This window comes from Scyliorhinus torazame, chromosome 6 (assembly GCF_047496885.1).
Source record: "Scyliorhinus torazame isolate Kashiwa2021f chromosome 6, sScyTor2.1, whole genome shotgun sequence".
Classification (NCBI taxonomy): domain Eukaryota; kingdom Metazoa; phylum Chordata; class Chondrichthyes; order Carcharhiniformes; family Scyliorhinidae; genus Scyliorhinus; species Scyliorhinus torazame.
The window spans coordinates 154,994,790-155,015,141 of NC_092712.1; the positions used below are offsets into that span (position 1 = coordinate 154,994,790).

A 20,352-nucleotide genomic window follows, 5' to 3' on the forward strand; every position below is an offset into this window, starting at 1 on the left:
CAACGGGTTCTAATTTTTCATGCTAGTGGAAACATCCTCTCCACGTCCACTCTATCCAGGCCTCACAGTATCCTGTAAGTTTCAATAAGATCCCCCCTCATCCTTCTAAAGTCCAATGAGTACAGACCCAGAGTCCTCAACCGTTCCTCATACGACAAACTCTTCATTCCAGGGATCATTCTTGTAAACGTCCTCTGGACCCTTTCCAAGGCCAGCACATCCTTCCTTGGATATGGGCCCAAAACTGCTCACAATACTCCAAATGGGGTCTGACCAGAGCCTTGTAGAGCCTCAGAAGTACATCCCTGCTCTTATATTTTAGCCCTCTCGACATGAATGCTAACATTACATTTGCCTTCCTAACTGCCGACTGAACCTGCACGTTAACCTTAAGAGAATCGTGTACAAGGACTCCCAAGTTCCTTTGTGCTTCTGATTTCCTAAGCCATTTCCCATTTAGAAAATAGTCTATGCCTCTATTCTTCCGACCAAAGTGTAAAACCTCACACTTTTCCACATTGTATTCCATTTGCCACTTATTTGCCCACTCTCCTAGCCCATCCAAGACCTTCTGCAGCCCCCTTGCTTCCTCGATACTACCTGTCCCTCTGCATATCTTTGTATAATCTGCACATTTAGCAACATGTTGTACCTGTACAACGAATCTTGCTGCCACGCTGCTTGACCTGAACACCATGTTGTGCTTTGGTGATGATACAAGGGATCACCCACAAGGGATTGTGTGAACATGTTAGTTTTTCATAGAATTTACAGTGCGGAAGGAGGCCATTTGGCCTATCGAGTCTGCACCGGCTCTTGGAAAGAGCACCCTACCCAAGGTCAACACCTCCACCCTATCCCCATAACCCAGTAACCCCACCTAACACTAAGGCCAATTTTGGACACTAAGGGCAATTTATCATGGCCAATCCACCTAACCTGCACATCTTTGGACTGTGGGAGGAAACAGGAGCACCCAGAGGAAACCCACGCACACACGGGGAGGATGTGCAGACTCCACACAGACAGTGACCCAAGCCGGAATCGAACCTGGGACCCTGGAGCTGTGAAGTGATTGTGCTATGCACAACGCTACCGTGCTGGTTGATTTATCTAAACTGTGCAGATAAAAAACATATATACATGGATAGAAAGTTTGAAGAAAACAGCAGCAGAGTGTTCTGCTAAAAGAGAAAAGTGAAACTGAGACTGGATCACATGATACATTTCATGGAATATTAAAACAGCTAGATACTGAATTTATACCATCTTGACCAAAAGAGCAACATGGTTGTGAATAGAGTTCAAATGTCTGTCTGTCGGAGGTGTTCCATTCTCAGAAAGATACAAGGGGCTGGATTCACCGCCCCGCCACATTTCTGTTTCACCCCGCCTGGCGGGATGCTCCGTTATGCTGACTAGTCAATGGGGTTTCCCATTTTGGGGCAGCCCCACGCCATCGGGAAACCCCTGGGCTGCCGGCAAAACAGAGCATCCCGCCGCCGGAGAATCCAGACCAGGGGCTTTGAAGTTAGATGATCAGTTTCAGTGTCCGAAATACTGCAGTATTTTTGTTACATAGTTGGAAGTAAATTGTCAGTATGTTATGGGAAGCCAATTCTTGATGTCAATTCCACTCTCTGTATTCAGTGATTCTAACAGCTGCTGAGTCCACAGGGTAGCCACTACCAGCAGTCACTGGAGTGCTGCCATTTCAATTTGTACAGCTCACGCTCCTCATTCAGTAGAACCCAGTTGCCAGTTTTTAAGATCCTGTTTACAGTAGCTGCAGTAAATCTACCTTGTCAGGATTAGGACCAAAAACCAGTCCAGAAAGGCGATTGAGTTCACCATATTTCTGTTAAACAAAATCCTTGGAGCAGACTTATTCATAATCATCTCATTAAATGTATTGATAAAAATGGTTTTATGGTTGGGATTTATTTTTAAATCTCCCTGTCATATTTCAAACCTGTCATATTTCAAACAAGAATTTGGATATTCCTGTGATGTGTGAGAAATGTCATGGGTGGGATTGGGAATCGGGAAACACGGCTGACGGCAAAATTGCAGGGGGTGCCGATTTGACGCCAAATCACGATTCTCCGTCACCTTGACAGCAGCGTCAATGCGTTCCAGAACGCATGTTCAGTAAACACTGTTTGCATGTCATTAATGGGCCTGACCCGGTATTCTCCGGGGCCTCTGCGATTCTCCGTCACCTTGACAGCAGCGTCAATGCGTACCAGGACGCATGTTCAGTAAACACTGTTTGCATATCATTAGCAGGCCCTGCCCGGTATTCTCCGGGGCCTCCGCGATTCTCCGTCACCTTGACAGCAGCGTCAATGCGTTCCAGAACGCATGTTCAGTAAACACTGTTTGCATGTCATTAATGGGCCTGACCCGGTATTCTCCGGGGCCTCTGCGATTCTCCGCCTCCGATGGGCCGAGTTCCCGATGGCGTGGTTCACTTGTGCTTTTCAAAATTGTGAAAACGGCTGATGAGGGAGAGGAGGTGGGACACAGAGAGGAGCGACCGCGGGCTGCCGGACTGGATACTGGCCAGGCTGGCTGGGGTGGGGGTGGGGCCTTCCAGGGTCGGGGGAGGGAGAGGTGACGAGGGAACAGGCCGAGTGGCCGGGGTGACCACCCACGGGACTGGGCCCAGGGTGATCGATGGGATGCATGCCCCCTATGAGCACCTGCAGATCACGGGCCGCTCTACACAAACCAAAGGGGTAGCACTTGATGAATGTTCAGCTGATATGTGACCATCAGTCGCACGTCATACACGTCTGCGCCCAATACCCGGGCAGTGTGCACGATGGCTTCATCCTGGCACACTTGACGATTCCTGAAATGTTTGAGCCCCCCACCCCCCGGGCTGTGGCATGGCTAAATGTGTGAGGATGAGATGAAACATGAATAGGAGGTTTGAGGTGTAGTTGACATTGACTGGTAAAGAGGGTGTGATATTGTTGCAGTATGTGAAACTAATGGAGCAGTTGATAGGCTATGGCATGTGAAGGTGCATTCGCTGACTGTAATCACTCGTCTTAGCTCATTTAAAAAAAGTGTTATTGGAAACATTTTCAAATATATACATAACAAAAACAAAAACCAACTGTGGCACAGCAAACAGCCTAAACATCCTGTTACCCCCTCCCTTTTAACCCAGATCCCCCAGCCCAAATAGAAAAAGAACCGCCCGCCCCGCCTACCCCATGTTAGGTCATTTAAGATACTTGCGACAGTGGATTTGTGTCCTCGGTTTTAGTAGCATGGACTGCTACAACCACCTGTTGCTACTGTCTTCCCAGCACTAATCTGGAGGGCTTCCTAGTCTCTTGAGGGAAGAGAACCTCTTTCTTACTGTCCCTCTGCTGCACCAATGACTCGAGTGACAGCATCCAGAAATCTGGGGGCCATTATTGTTCCTTCCTCTAGCTTTTCAAGTCTTCTCCAATCAGTTTCAGCTCCTGCTGCAGCCAGGGCCCGTCTTTCAGAGGTGTAGTCTGGTTTAAAAGTAGTGGCGGTTAGCTTTAACTGGTGTTAACCTGACACTAGCCAGTGAACTTGGGCTCCAGCTGAGGTGTGCAGTCAATCAGCAGCACATTCAGTGATGTTTCACGCAGCCCAATAATTAAAATGGTTCAGCAGCGCAATGTTGCATGCGTCCTGCTTCAGTTTGAATAAGTGCAGGGTAACCATGCATCACTATCCCCACGCCTGAATTTACTTAACCCCCTTAAATGTTTAAATAGGAAGGTCCAGAATTTCTGCCTCAATTGTACCGATCTTCTGCTGTAACTTCTGAAGAATTATATAAATATCCACATTTTACCCTTTCTCCCCTTTCACTGAGATGATGTCCTGCAGAAAGGAGACTAGGAGATCGCCACAGAAATTCAGGGCAAAGGTCCCTTGTATTGAAATCTTTTGGATGTACTCCTGGGTTATCTCAGTAAAACGCTAAGACTTTTAATATTGTGGTTAATATTCTCCACTTATTGAATGACTCAAAATACTGACTGCTAAAAATGGTAATATTGAGAACTTGCCAGCTAATGCCCTCCAGAGCTGACCCCACCAGATCGTGTATGGTCAGCAGGAGAATACTTGTTACCATGGGAAAGGTGGGCACATCTCTGGAAGACATGTTAGCCAGCTAACCCCAACTCTGTCCATACTCTCTGTGGCCCTCTATGGGGAACAATCTTTCAATTTAAAAAAAATGCTTTTCTTCTGCAATTTATACTGTTTCCATGACCAGATTCCCTCAAGTATGGCCATTTGGAGCAGTCATTTTCAAACATACAGGTTTTCCAGGGGTCTGTGAAATAATCTCCCTTGTGGGCAAGAGAAAGAAGTACAGAAGAGGGGAAAAGGAAATGTGTATAAATTAAGAATACATAATGAACCTGTACAAGTAGTGACAAGCTGTCCACCCCTGAAGCTTCTGAATACTCGGCCGCCTTTGCTGTGATAAGCGCCTCAGCTGCCAGAGTTTTCAGCAGTGTGTTTTGCATCTACTTTTGGTGGGAGGGCAGGGCTTCTGTGAAAGACAGCTGCATTCAGCTTGGAGTGTCATTATAATGCTGCCTGTCCTGCTGAGTGTTTCCACCATTTTCTGTCCATATAAATTTGTTGTTGATTATTGTAATCACGTGAAAAAGTTGTCAGTTTGTGTCATTTAAACTTTACACCGTGTTGCAATGCTAATTCCTTAAATGATTAAATAACGGTAAGAATCTGGATTGGGTTTACACAGGTCAGTAAAATATTCCCATGAGTGTCATGTTCATGGAGGGAAGGAAATTTGTATGCTTATGGAAAGTTTCCATTAAAATTAAACAGTCAGTAATCTGCTTGGAACCTGTGAAACAATTAAATGGGGTGAGACTGCTGTTAATACTGATTTGGCTATTAGCTGTTTGTATTGGTTGTGATTGGGTATAGCTGCCATTAGCAGACAATCGGTAACCACATGAAAAACAATTTAGTTAGCGTGCGCTAGAATGTTAGTAGAATTACACTTATCCTTTATCTTTGGTTTGTCTGGGCTGTTTCATAAGAACATAAGAACTAGGAGCAGGAGTAGGCCATCTGGCCCCTCGAGTCTGCACCTCCATTCAATAAGATCATGGCTGATCTTTTTGTTGACTGCTCAACTTACCCGCCCATTCACCGTAATCTTTTATTCCTTTACTGTTCAAAAACCTACCTTTGCCTTAAAAACATTTAACGAGATAGCTTCAACTGCTTCACTGGGCAGGGAATTCCACAGATTCATGACCCTTGGGTGCAGATGTTTCTCCTCAACTCAGTCCTAAATCTGCTCCCCCTTATATCAAAGCTGTGCCCCCTAGTTCTAGTTTCCCCGCTAGTGGAAACAACCTCCCTGCTTCTATCCTTTCTATTCCCTTCATAATTTTATATGTTTCTATAAGATCCCCCTCATTCTTCTAAATTCCATGTGTATAGTCCCAGTCTACTTCGTCTCTCCTCATAAGCTAATCTTCTCAACTCCAGAATCAACCTAGTGAATCCACCCCCTCCAGTGCCAGTACATCCTTTCTCAAGTAAGGAGACCAAAAATGTACACAGTACTCCAGGTGTGGCCTCATCAGCGCCCGATACAGCTACAACATAACCTCCCTGCTTTTAAACTCCATCCCTCTAGCAATGAAGAATAAAATTCCATCTGCCTTCTTAATTACTTGCTGCACCTGCAAACCAACATTTTGTGATTCATTTAAAAAAAAAAAATATGTTTATTCAAAGTTTTTCCAACAAAAATTTTCAACCAATTAAACCCCCCCCCGTAACAGAAAAGAAAAAGAGAAAAGAACAGAGCAAAACATAAACATATCAAACATAATACAGAACTTATACAATGGGTTTCTCCTGCACATATTAACCCTCCCATATGCTTTTTACAAGTACCCCTGGGGAAGAAACCCTCCCCCACCCGCCCAAATACCCCCCCCCCCGAAAGAAATCTCCTCCCCTCCCCTCCCCTCCCCCCCTCCCTCCCTGGGTTGCTGCTGCTGCTGACCGACCTCATTCTAGCGCTCCGCGAGATAGTCTAGGAACGGTTGCCACCGCCTGAAGAACCCCTGCGCAGACCCTCTCAAGGCAAACTTTATCCTCTCCAGCTTAATGAACCCTGCCATGTCATTTATCCAGGCTTCCACACTGGGGGGCTTCACGTCTTTCCACATGAGCAAGATGCTCCGCCGGGCTACCAGGGACGTAAAGGCCAGAATACCGGCCTCTTTCGCCTCCTGCACTCCCGGCTCGTCTGCCACCCCAAATAATGCCAGCCCCCAACTTGGTTTGACCTGGACTTTCACCACCTTGGACATAGTCCTCGCGAAACCCCTCCAGAACCCATCCAGTGCCGGGCACGACCAAAACATGTGGACGTGATTCGCCGGGCTTCCCGAGCACCTCCCACATCTGTCCTCCACCCCAAAGAACCTACTCAGCCTCGCCCCTGTCATATGCGCTCTGTGAATAACCTTATCAGGCTGAGCCTGGCACATGAGGAAGAGGAATTAACCCTACTCAGGGCATCCGCCCACAGACCCTCTTCAATCGCCTCCCCAACTCCTCCTCCCACTTGCCCTTCAGCTCCTCTACCAAAGCCTCCCCCTCTTCTTTCATTTCCTGATATATCGCCAAAACCTTGCCTTCTCCTACCCATACACCCGAAATCACCCTGTCCTGAATCCTCTGTGCTGGGAGCAATGGGAATTCCCTCACCTGCCGCCTTACAAACGCCCTCACTTGCATATACCTGAACGCATTTCCCGGGGTGTGGTGGTATGTATTAGGGGTAATACAGTACACTACGTGTCGACAGGCTATTGGTGGAGGGATGCCAGGTCCTGATAGGATCTGCCACCTACTGGACTCCACCCAGAAATGCCGGTATAAGAACCCAGTTTTTCCCTCCATTTCCCTCAGCAGTTGCATTCTGTAACTACGCTGCTGGGGATAAAGTTCTGCTTAACAAAGCCTTCAATTGACATTACCTCAACCTGCCTCGCGTCATATTGACGGTGCTACACGGTTGTAACCTGAACTTCCCCTAGGCTCGCAAACGTCCCGTCTATAAACAGGTCCCCCATCCTTCTGATCCCTGCCCGATGCCAGCTCCGAAACCCCCCGTCCATCCTCCCTGGGACGAACCAATGGTTCTCCCGGATCGGGGACCACACTGAGGCTCCCATCTCAACCCTATGTCGTCTCCACTGCCCCCAGATCTTTAGCGTTGCCGCCACCACCGGATTCGTGGTGTACCTTGTCGGCGAGAGCGGCAGCGGTGCCGTCACCAGCGCCCTCAGGCTCGTTCCTTTGCAGGACGCCATCTCCAACCTCTTCCATGCCGCCCCCTCTACCTCTATTACCCACTTACGGATCATCGCTACGTTGGCTGCCCAATAATAGCCACCCAGATTCGGCAGCGCCAGCCCTCCTTTGTCCCTACCACGCTCCAGAAACCCCCTCCTTACCCTCGGGGTCTTGTTTGCCCACACAAAACACATGATGCTCCTACCTACCCGCTTAAAAAAGGCCTTGGTAATCATAATAGGAAGGCACTGGAACACAAAAAGAACCCTTGGGAGGACCATCATTTTAATCAACTATACCCTGCCCGCTAGCGAGAGTGGCAACACATCCCATCTTTTGAAGTCCTCCTCCATCTGCTCCACCAGCCGCGTCAAATTAAGTTTGTGCAGGGCCCCCCAGCTCCTAGCTACCTGGATCCCAAAGTACCGAAAGCTCCTTTCCGCCCTCCTCAACGGTAGGTCGTCTATCCCTCTTCCCTGGTCCCCTGGATGCACCACAAAGAGCTCACTTTTCCCTACATTGAACTTATAGCCCGAGAAGTCCCCAAACTCCCTTAGGATCCGCATGACCTCCACCATCCCCTCCACTGGATCCGCCACATACAGTAACAGGTCGTCCGCATACAGCGACACTCGATGCTCCTCTCCCCCTCGGACCACCCCCTTCCAGTTCCTGGACTCCCTTAATGCCATGGCCAAAGGCTCAATTGCTAATGCAAACAACAGGGGGGACAGGGGCACCCCTGCCTCGTCCCTCGATACAGCCGACAATACTCCGACCTCCGCCGATTCGTAGCCACACTCGCCACCGGGGCTCTATATAGGAGCTTAACCCAACTGATAAACCCCTCCCCAAACCCAAACCTCCGCAACACTTCCCAGAGATACTCCCACTCCACCCGGTCAAAGGCCTTCTCCGCGTCCATAGCTGCCACTATCTCCGCCTCTCCCTCCACCGATGGCATCATAATCACGTTTAGGAGCCTCCGCACATTGGTGTTTAGCTGCCTGCCCTTTACAAATCCCGTCTGGGACTTCCGGGTGCGGCGATGACCAGCTAAGTCGCACATTTCGGCAGCTCCCGGTGGAACGGACTTTTGGGCTCTTAATAAGAGCCCCAGCGGCAATTTTAACGGTTAAAACACTGTGCGGTAAACAAGAAGCGAATCCCCCCTGGATACGGATGGAAAAAGGAGAGGAAAGTGGCCGGATTGCGGTGGATCCTTTAGAGCAGCGGCAAGGAAGGCAAGCAAAAACCAAGATGGCGTCGGAAGGTGGCAGTTTAATATGGGGCCCTGACCAACACGAGTTTTTGAAACGCTGCGTGGAAGAGCTTAAAAAGGAGATGAAGAAGGTGCTGTTGGCCTCGATATTACAGGCGATTGAAGGGCTAAAAGATGAGCAAAAGACCCAGGAGCGGGAGCTTCGGGTCGTGAAGGCAAAGGCTGCCGAGAACGAGGACGATATACAGGGCCTGGTGGTGAAGACGGAGATGCACGAGGCACACCATAAACGATGTGTGGAAAGGCTGGAGGTGCTGGAGAATAATGCGAGGAGGAAGAATTTAAGGATTCTTGGTCTTCCTGAAGGTGCAGAAGGGGCGGACGTCGGGGCATATGTGAGCACGATGCTGCACTCGTTGATGGGATCGGAGGCCCCGACGGGTCCGCTGGAGGTGGAGGGAGCCTTTCGAGTTATGGCGCGAAGACCGAGGGCTGGAGAAATTCCTCGAGCCATAGTGGTGAGATTCCTCCGTTTTAAGGACAGAGAGATGGTCCTAAGATGGGCAAAGAAAACTCGGAGCAGTAGATGGGAGAACGCGGTGATCCGCGTATATCAAGACTGGAGTGCGGAGGTGGCGAGAAGGAGGGCGAGCTTTAATCGGGCCAAGGCGGTGCTTCATAAAAAGAAGATCAAATTTGGAATGCTGCAGCCGGCAAGACTGTGGGTCACATATCAAGGGAAGCACCACTACTTTGAAACGGCGGATGAGGCGTGGACATTTATTGTTGAAGAGAAATTGGAATGAGTGGGTTATTAAAAAAGAACGTTTAAGACAAAGTGGTGGGGCGAATATGGGGGGCGAAGAAGAGGGGGGAAAAAAGGGGGGGAGAGATGATTTTTATGTTGTTAATCCTGCGACCCGGTAACTTTTCTCTCTTCCACAGGTTGTGGGGGAGGGAGGAAGGGAGGTGGAGGAGTTGGGGGCGTTGGCCATTGGGGGCGGGGCCAAAAGGGAAGCGCGGGCTTTGTTCCCGCGCTATGATAATTATGGCGGGAATAGGGAAGCAGGAAGGAGGGGGCGTCGCACGGTGCGAGCCGAGGTCACGGGGGGAAGCCGAGGTCGGCCAGAGTTTGCTGACTTCTGGGAGCAACATGGGGGGTGTAACTACGCTAGTGGGGGATCTAGCGGGGGGGGGGGGGGGTGGGAGGGGGGGATTTACTGGGTTGCTGCTGCTGGGGAGAAAGGGGAGCTGGTATGGGGTGGGGTGGGCGGGGCGGGGGGGCACCGCCTGGGGGGGACACAGCTGCGTGGGAACCGGGTGAGGAGCTGGGTAAAAGGGGATGGATAATCGACAAGGGGGGGGTAAAGAGCCCCCCAACCCGGCTGATCACGTGGAATGTGAGAGGGCTGAACGGGCCGATAAAGAGGGCACGGGTACTCGCACACCTAAAGAAACTTAAGGCAGATGTGGTTATGTTACAGGAGACGCATTTGAAACTGATAGACCAGGTTAGACTACGCAAAGGATGGGTGGGGCAGGTGTTTCATTCGGGGCTCGATGCGAAAAACAGGGGGGGGTGGCTATATTAGTGGGGAAGCGGGTAATGTTTGAGGCAAAGCCCATAGTGGCGGATAGTGGGGGCAGATACGTGATGGTGAGTGGCAAATTACAGGGGGAGGCGGTGGTCTTAGTGAACGTATATGCCCCGAACTGGGATGATGCCAACTTTATGAGGCGCATGTTAGGACGTATCTCGGACCTAGAGGTGGGGAAGTTGGTAATGGGTGGAGATTTTAACACGGTGCTGGAACCATGGCTGGACAGATCGAGGTCCAGGACCGGAAGGAGGCCGGCAGCAGCCAAGGTGCTTAAAGACTTTATGGAGCAGATGGGAGGAGTAGACCCGTGGAGATTTAGTAGACCTAGGAGTAAGGAGTTTTCGTTTTTCTCCTATGTCCACAAAGTTTATTTGCGAATAGACTTTTTTGTTTTGGGAAGGGCGTTGATCCCGAAGGTGAGGGGGACGGAGTATACGGCTATAGCTATTTCGGATCACGCTCCACATTGGGTGGACTTGGAGATAAGGGAGGAAAAAGAACGGCGTCCACCCTGGAGAATGGACATGGGACTAATGTCGGATGAGGGGGTGTGTCTAAGGGTGAGGGGTGTATTGAAAAGTACTTGGAACTCAATGATAATGGGGAGGTCCAGGTGGGAGTGGTCTGGGAGGCGCTGAAGGCAGTGGTTAGAGGGGAGCTGATATCAATCAGGGCACATAAAGGAAAGCAGGAGAGTAGGGAACGGGAGCGGTTGCTGCAAGAACTTCTGAGGATGGACAGGCAATATGCGGAGGCACCGGAGGAGGGACTGTACAGGGAAAGGCAAAGGCTACACGTAGAATTTGATTTGCTGACTACGGGTACTGCAGAGGCACAGTGGAGGAAGGCACAGGGTGTACAATACGAGTATGGGGAGAAGGCGAGCAGGTTGCTGGCCCACCAATTGAGGAAAAGGGGAGCAGCGAGGGAAATAGGGGGAGCGAGGGATGAGGAGGGAGAGATGGAGCGGGGAGCGGAGAGAGTGAATGGAGTGTTCAAGGCATTCTATGAAAGATTATATGAAGCTCAGCCCCCGGATGGGAAGGAGAGAATGATGTGTTTTCTGGACCAGCTGGAATTTCCGAAGGTGGAGGATCAGGAGAGGGTGGGACTGGGAGCACAGATCGAAATGGAGGAAGTAGTGAAAGGAATTAGGAGCATGCAGGCGGGGAAGGCTCCGGGACCGGATGGATTCCCAGTTGAATTTTACAGGAAATATGTGGACTTGCTCGCCCCGCTACTGATGAGAACCTTTAATGAGGCGAGGGAAAGGGGACAGCTGCCCCCGACTATGTCGGAGGCAACGGTATCGCTTCTCCTAAAGAAAGAAAAAGACCCGTTGCAATGCGGGTCCTATAGGCCTATTTCCCTCCTGAATGTAGACGCTAAGATTCTGGCCAAGGTAATGGCAATGAGGATAGAGGATTGTGTCCCGGGGGTGGTCCATGAGGACCAAACTGGGTTTGTGAAGGGGAGACAGCTGAATACGAATATACGGAGGCTGCTAGGGGTAATGATGCTGCCCCCACCAGAGGGGGAAGCGGAGATAGTGGTGGCGATGGATGCCGAGAAAGCATTTGATAGAGTGGAGTGGGATTATTTGTGGGAGGTGTTGAGGAGATTTGGCTTTGGAGATGAGTATATTAGATGGGTACAGCTGCTGTATAGGGCCCCGATGGCGAGCGTGGTCACGAATGGACGGGGGTCTGCATATTTTCGGCTCCATAGAGGGACGAGGCAGGGATGTCCTCTGTCCCCATTATTGTTTGCACTGGCGATTGAGCCCCTGGCAATAGCATTGAGGGGTTCTAGGGAGTGGAGGGGAGTACTCAGGGGAGGAGAAGAACACCGGGTATCTCTGTATGCGGACGATTTGTTGTTGTATGTGGCGGACCCGGCGGAGGGGATGCCAGAGATAATGCGGATACTTGGGGAGTTTGGAGAATTTTCAGGATATAAACTGAACGTGGGGAAAAGTGAGTTGTTTGTGGTGCATCCGGGGGGGCAGAGCAGAGAAATAGAGGACTTACCGTTGAGGAAGGTAACAAGGGACTTTCGCTACTTGGGGATCCAGATAGCCAAGAATTGGGGTACATTGCATAGGTTAAATTTAACGCGGTTGGTGGAACAGATGGAGGAGGACTTCAAGAGATGGGACATGGTATCCCTGTCACTGGCAGGGAGGGTGCAGGCGGTTAAAATGGTGGTCCTCCCGAGATTCCTTTTTGTGTTTCAGTGCCTCCCGGTAGTGATCACGAAGGCTTTTTTCAAAAGGATTGAGAAGAATATCATGAGCTTTGTGTGGGCCGGGAAGACCCCGAGAGTGAGGAGGAATTTTTGCAGCATAGTAGGGATATGGGGGGGCTGGCACTACCAAGCCTAAGTGAGTACTACTGGGCCGCCAATATCTCAATGGTATGTAAGTGGATGGGAGAAGAGGAGGGAGCGGCGTGGAAGAGATTGGAGAGGGCGTCCTGCAGGGGGACTAGCCTACAAGCTATGGTGACGGCGCCGTTGCCGTTCTCACCGAAGAAATACACCACAAGCCCGGTGGTGGTGGCTACTCTGAAAATCTGGGGGCAGTGGAGACGGCATAGGGGTAAGATGGGAGCCTCGGTGTGGTCCCCGATAAGAAATAACCATAGGTTTGCTCCGGGGAGAATGGATGGGGGATTTGGAACATGGCAAAGAGCAGGAGTAACACAATTGAGAGATCTGTTTGTAGATGGGACGTTTGCAAGTCTGGGAGTGCTGACCGAAAAATATGGGTTGCCCCAAGGGAATGCATTCCGGTATATGCAACTGAGGGCTTTTGCGAGGCAACAAGTGAGGGAATTCCCGCAGCTCCTGACGCAGGAGGTGCAGGACAGAGTGATCTCAAAGACATGGGTGGGGGACGGTAAGGTGTCAGACATATATAGGGAAATGAGGGACGAGGGGGAGATTATGGTAGATGAGCTGAAAGGGAAATGGGAAGAAGAGCTGGGGGAGGAGATTGAGGAGGGGCTGTGGGCTGATGCCCTAAGTAGGGTAAACTCATCGTCCTCGTGTGCCAGGCTAAGCCTGATACAATTTAAGGTGTTACACAGGGCGCATATGACTGGAGCACGGCTCAGTAAATTTTTTGGAGTAGAGGATAGGTGTGCGAGATGCTCGAGAAGCCCAGCGAATCATACCCACATGTTCTGGTCATGTCCGGCACTACAGGGGTTTTGGGTGGAGGTGACAAAGGTGCTTTCGAAGGTGGTGGGGGTCCAGGTCGAACCAAGCTGGGGGTTGGCTATATTCGGGGTGGCAGAGGAGCCGGGAGTGCAGGAGGCGAAAGAGGCTGATGTTTTGGCCTTTGCGTCCCTAGTAGCCCGGCGCAGGATACTGTTGATGTGGAAGGAAGCCAAGCCCCCGGGTGTGGAGACCTGGATAAATGACATGGCAGGGTTTATAAAGTTGGAACGGATTAAGTTCGTCCTAAGGGGATCGGCTCAAGGGTTCACCAGGCGGTGGCAACAGTTCGTCGAATACCTCACAGAAAGATAGAGGGATTGGAAAAGAAGAAGACAGCAGCAGCAACCCAGGGGGGGCGGGGGTGGGGCGGTGGGGGGGGGGGGGGGGGGGGAGGAACCAGAAGGACTCTCAGGGATGTTAGTGTATATGTATAATATGTATAGGTTGTTGTTATAGGTAATTGTATATTGGACTGCTGAGTTGTATTTTTGGAGAGTATTTATTTGGGACAAGGCAGTTGCCATTTAGTTTTGTTTTTTAAGTTGGAGGTTTATATATTATTTATTTCTTGCTTAAAACTGGCCATTGTTATTTATATTGTTATATTACTGTGTAAAGGATACACAATGTACTGTCATGGTTGGCCAAAAATTTTGAATAAAATATATTTAAAAAAACAAAAACAAATCCCGTCTGGTCCTCATGAACCACCCCCGGGACACAGTCCTCAATTCTCGTAGCCAGCACTTTTGCCAGCAACTTAGCATCCACATTGAGGTACCCTCAATAATGACGCTCAGAGATTAAACTGTAAAGAAGGCTTTATTAGACTAATAACTATACTACAGCTAGAGACGAGAGCTGACTGTTACACAGACCATGAGGCAGGTCTTTATGTATGGCTCCCAGATGGGCGGAGCCAGAGGCGGAGTCCCCAGGGTTCCAAGCCCGGTCTTAAAGGGGACATCACCTTACATGATGATAAGGCAGTAACCGTTCATCACACACATTGAGGAGCGAGATCGGTCTATACGACCCACATTGCAGTGGGTCCTTGTCCTGCTTCAGGATCAGAGAGATCAGCGCCCCGGACATTGTCGGGGACAGGGTCCCCCCCCTCCCTTGCCTCATCGAAAGTCGTCACTAGCAACGGGGCTAACAGGTCCGGATACTTCCTGTAAAACGCAACGGGGAACCCATCTGGCCCCGGGGCCTTCTCCGCCTGCATGCTCCCCAGTCCTTTAACCAGCTTCTCCAACCCAATTGGTGCCCCAAAACCAGCCACCTCCTGCCCCTCCACCCTCGGGAACCTCAGTTGATCTAGAAATCGTCGCATCCCCTCTTCCCCCGCTGGGGGCTGAGATCTGTACAGCTCCTCATTAAAGTCCTTAAATGCCTCATTTACTTTCACCGCACTCCGCACCGTAGTTCCCCTGCTATTCTTGACTCCACCTATCTCCCTTGCTGCCATCCTCTTACGGAGCTGATGTACCAGCATCCGGCTCGCCTTCTCCCCATACTCGTACGTCGCCCCCTGTGCTTTCCTCCACTGTGCCTCTGCCTTCCCTGTGGTCAACAGGTCGAATTCCGTCTGGAGACTTTGCTGTTCCCTATGTAGACCCTCCTCGAAGGCCTCTGCATATCTCCTGTCTACCCTTAGGATCTCCCCCAGTAATCTCTCCCTTTCCCTGCCCTTTCCTCCCTGTGAGTCCTGATGGAGATTAACTCTCCCCTGACCACCGCCTTCAGCACCTCCCATACTACCCCCACCTGCACCTCCCCGTTGTCGTTGGCCTCCAAATACCTTTCAATGCACTCCCGCACACCACCTCATCCGCCAGTAATCCCACATCCAGATGCCACAGCGGGCGTTGGTCCCTCTCCTCTCCTAACTCCAGCTCCACCCAGTGCGGGGCGTGGTCTGAGATGGCTATGGCCGAGTACTCCGTTCCCTCCACTTTCGGGATCAGCACCCTACTCAAAATGAAAAAATCTATCCGGGAGTAGGCTCTGTGTACGTGAGAAAAAAAAGAAAATTCCCTGGCCAGGGGCCTAGCAAATCTCCACGGATCTACTCCCCCCATCTGGTCCATAAACCCCCTAAGCACCTTGGCCACAGCCGGCCTCTTCCCCGTCCTAGATCTGGAGCGATCTAATGCTGGGTCCAACACCGTGTTGAAATACCCCCCCATTATCAAGCTTCCTGCCTCCAGATCCGGAATCCGCTCCAACATGCGCTTCATAAATCCAGCATCATCCCAGTTCGGGGTGTATACGTTTACCAATACCACCCACGCCCCCTGCAGCCTTCTGCTACTACTATATTCTTGGCCTCAAACAACACCCGCTTCCCCACCAGTATTGCCACCCCTCTGTTCTTTGCATCCAGCCCCGAATGGAATCCCTGTCCTACCCATCCCTTTCGAAACCTGACCTGGTCTGCCACCTTCAAATGTGTCACCTGAAGCATGACCATGTCTGCCTTCAATCCCTTTAAGGGCGCGAACACTCGGGCCCCCTTAACCGGCCCATTCAGACCCCTCACATTCCAAGTTATCAGCCAGCTTGGGGGGCTTCCCCCCCCCCCCCCCCCCCCCCCCCCCCCCCCCCTGCCGACTAGCCATCTCCTTTTCTAGGCCAGTCTCGTGCCTGCACCTCCCACACCCTCCAGTCCCCCAGACGGGGGACCCCCGTCCCGACCACCTCTTCTGTTTCCAGTTCCCCATCGGCCAATGCAGCAGCAACCCTATATACCCCCCCCCCCCACTAGATCTGTGTCTAGCTCTTTTGCTCCCCCCATAACACTCCCGTACGTCAGCTGACTCCTGCTGACCCTGGCCTCCCCCGCCATCCCATTGACCCCCCCCGTGTGGGAATCCCCCCTCCCCCTCCTCCTCCTCCCCAGCAGTCAGTGTGCGCTCCTCCACCCCCCCCCACTCCGTCCTTCCGTAACGCGGGAAAAAGCCCGTGCTTTCCTAAGCTGGCCCCGCCCCCTCTGGTGCAGCTCCTTTTGCGGCTTATCTCAATTCCCCCATCCCCGGGCCTCCCCTCCCTCCAGCACCGGCGCCCACACTCTCTCACAGTCTCCCCATCAGATCTCTTCCCCCATCCCCATCCATCACCCAACCGGTGGAACATTCCCCACACATAGTTAAAACCCTGTATACAACCGACATCCCCCTCCACAACCACAGACCCTCAGATTCAGTACAACTTTGCAGTTTGTATAAAGGTCCAAGACTCCTCAGGCGTTTCGAAGTAGTGGTGTCGATCCTGGAATGTGACCCACAATCGTGCTGGCTGCAGCATTCCGAACCTCACCCCCTTCCGATGGAGCACCGCCTTAGCCCGATTAAAACCAGGGGCGAAATTCTCCGGTATCGGCGCGATGTCCGCCGACTGGCGCCCAAAACGGCGCAAATCAGTCGGGCATCGCGCCGCCCCAAAGGTGCAGAATGCTCCGCACCTTGGGGGGCCGAGCCCCAACCTTAAGGGACTAGGCCTGCGCCGGATGAATTTCCGCCCCGCCAGGTGGCAGGAAAGGCCTTTGGTGCCCCGCCAGCTGGCGCGGAAATGACATCTCCGGGCGGCACATGTGCGAGAGCGTTAGCAGCCGCTGACGGCAGTCCCGCGCATGGCCAGTGGAGGGAGTCTCTTCCGCCTCTGCCATGGTGGAGACCGTGGCGAAGGCGGAAGGGAAAGAGTGCCCCCACGGCGCAGGCCCGCCCATGGATCGGTGGGCCCCGATCGCGGGCCAGGCCACCATGGGGCCCCCCCCCCCCAGGACCCCGGAGCCCGCCCACGCCGCCTGGCCCCGCCGGTAAGGTAGGTGGTTTAATCTACGCCGGCGGGACAGGCATTTTAGCGGCGGGACTTGGCCCATCTGGGCCGGAGAGTCGCGGGGGGGGGGGGGCCTGCCAACCAGCGCGGCGAGATTCCCGCCCCCGCCGAATATCCGGTGGTGGAGAATTCGGCAACCGGCGGGGGCGGGATTCACGCCAGCCCCCGGCGATTCTCCGACCCGGCGGGGGATGGGAGAATCTCGCCCCTGATGAGCCCCATCGAGCTCCAGGGGACTCGGAGAGGCCCCCGCTCCCATCAGCGAATTGAGCATCGTGCTCACATATGCCCCAGCATCGGCCCCCTCCACTCCTTCAGGGAGACCCAGAATCCGAAGATTCTTCCTCCTCGACCTGTTCTCCAGGTCCTCGAATCTTTCCGCCCACCTCTTGTGTAGCGCCTCGTGCGCCTCCACCTTCACCGCCAGGCCCAAGATCTCATCCTCGTTCTCCGCGGTTTTTTCCCACACCTCCCGGATCGCCGCCCCTTGGGCCTTCTGGGTCTCCACTAACCCCTCGATCGCCGTCAGCATTGGCGCTAGCACCTCTTTCTTCAGCTCCTCAAAGCAGCGCCTGAGAAACTCCTGCTGCTCCTGCACCCATGCCGCTTGATCTCCGCCCACCGCCATCTTGTTTTTTCTCCCTCGCACTTTTTGCTGCTCCTAAAACGCTTTTTGGACCACTCCACTCCTGGTCCAATCCATAAACTATGGAGGGGGGACCTTGCTCACCTTCCCACACTGGAGGTTGTCGAAAAAATTGCCGTTGGGGCTCCTCAGGATGCCCAAAAGTCCGGTTTAGCGGGAGCCGCCGAATGTGCGGCTTAGCTCCGCATAGCCGCAACCGGAAGTCTCCCTTTTTGTGATTCATGCACAAGGACACCCAGATCCCTCTGCATAGCAGCATGCTGCAATTCTTTTACCATTTAAATAATAGTCAATTTTGCTGTTATTCCCACCAAAATGGATGAACTCACATTTATCAACATTGAACTCAATCTGCCAGACCCTTGCCCACTCACTTAAACTATCTATATCCCTCTGCAGACTTTCAGTATCCTCTGTACACCTGACTCTGCCACTCATCTCAGTGTCATCTGAGAACTTTGACACATTACACTTGGTCCCCAACTCCACATCATCTATGTGAATTGTGAACAATTGCTGACCCAACACTGATCCTGAGGCACACCTCTAGCCACTGATCGCCAACCAGAAAAACACCCATTTATCCCCACTCTTTGCTTTCTGTTTCTCCTTGAATGGCGGAGCAGACTCGATAGACCGAATGGCCTATTTCTGCTCCTATGTCTTATGGTCTATAATTTAAGTTGGTGGTCTATGATTTTTAATTCATTTGAAAAGAAATACTTCAACCAAAAAAGTTCGAGAACCGCTGTTCTAGAGGCCAGTTCACCTCACCTCACTTGATCCACCTGCCTCCACTGATAACGTACGGTACTGACTGAGTCAGAAGTGTTACATCTTTGATCTAGGCAGTTCCTGTCCCAGGCTCCTTGCTCCTCTCATTTGTCTTGTAAGTGGTGGACAGAGGTTTCACACCTTACAAAAACATCTAGGAAACTCCTGGATGTGGTAGAGGCCTGAAGCAACTGACCTTGGGCTACTTTCTTCAGGATTTGCCTGTCCTCAACCCAGAGTTTCTCCAGTGGGAACCCTTAAACAATCTTATCCCTGATAAATTTGGGGATTTTAATGTTGGTGGAATGGTATTTGTATATGATTATTACTGCCTTAAGTTAAATTGGAGTTTATTCGTCAAAAGATGAACTCTTCCAGGTGTGCGAGGTGCGCGGGAGGCCCAGCAAATCGCGCCCACATGTTTTGGGCATGCCCGAAGCTTAGAGGGTTTTGGCAGGGTTTTGCTAGGGTTAGGTCCATGGTACTTAAAACACGGGTGGTGCAGAGTCCAGATGTGGCGATCTTTGGAGTGTCGGAAGAACCGGGAGTCCAGTGAGCGAAAGAGGCTGACGTCTTGGGCTTTGCCTCCCTGGTAGGCGGGAGACGGAGTCTGTTAATGTGGAGGTACTCAATGCCCCCAAAATTAGAGACCTGGGTTAGCGACGTGGCTGGGTTTCTCAGTCGTGAGAAAATAAAGTTTGCCCTAAGAGGGTCAATGTTGGGTTTCGTCCGGAGGTGGCAGCCATTCATCGACTTTCTCGGTGAAAATTAAAATCTCAGCAGAGGCAGAAATCTAGAAGGGTGGGGGTGCAGTTTATACTATGGTTTCATTATTGGGGGTGCGGTGCCCGGGATAGGGATGGAGATGTTCTATGTACCATGTTTATGTTGCTGTTACTGTTATGATTATAAAACTACAAATTCTCTCATAAAATGTTTAAAAAAAAAATAGATGAACTCTTCAGGCTGTCAGACTTTCACTATCAACTTTTTGTGAGTATACTGAACTGTCCAAAGGGCCTAAAAGAAAAAGAGTAAGAGAAGTTTAAAAAAAGAACATTTTTGCCATCTTTTAGCACATGGTAATAGATAGCCCATTAGTGTTTCATAATTGAAAAGCTGAGATATATGTGTGGATAGAAACCTCTTTATATATATTTGCAGTGAATATGTTTCAACTCTTCGTGTTTAACATCCCATGCAATACTTAGCTACACCATCTGTGCAGAAATTCAACAACATCTGTTGGATAAGCATGTTACGGATGTTAATAAACGAAGCCTGCCTCACCACATCTTTGAAACAATTAATTAGAAGTATTTTTCGATGTGAATGTGTGGGAACCTTCACTTTGTGGAATTATGGGCGAGATTCTCCGACCCTCCGCCGGGTCGGAGAATCGCCGGGGGCGGGCGTGAATCTCGCCCCCGCCGGTTGCCGAATTCTCCGGCACCGGAGATTCGCCGGGGCGGGAATCACGGCGCGCCGGTTGGCGGGCCCCCCACAGCGATTCTCCGGCCCGGATGGGCTGAAGTCCCGCTGCTAGAATGCCTGTCCCGCCGGCGTGGATTAAACCACCTCTCTTACTGGCGGGACAAGGTGGCGCGGGCGGGCTCCGGGATCCTGGGGGGGGCGCGGGGCGATCTGGCCCCGGGGGGGGGGGGGGCCCCCATGGTGGCCTGTCC

General features: G+C 51.6%; 1 protein-coding gene across 3 annotated transcripts in view; it reads left to right on the forward strand.

The window, feature by feature from the left end:
• sema5a (sema domain, seven thrombospondin repeats (type 1 and type 1-like), transmembrane domain (TM) and short cytoplasmic domain, (semaphorin) 5A) overlaps positions 1–20,352 on the forward strand; it is a 325,621-nt gene that overhangs the window by 189,869 nt on the left and 115,400 nt on the right. The gene's annotated exons all lie outside the window — the stretch shown is intronic.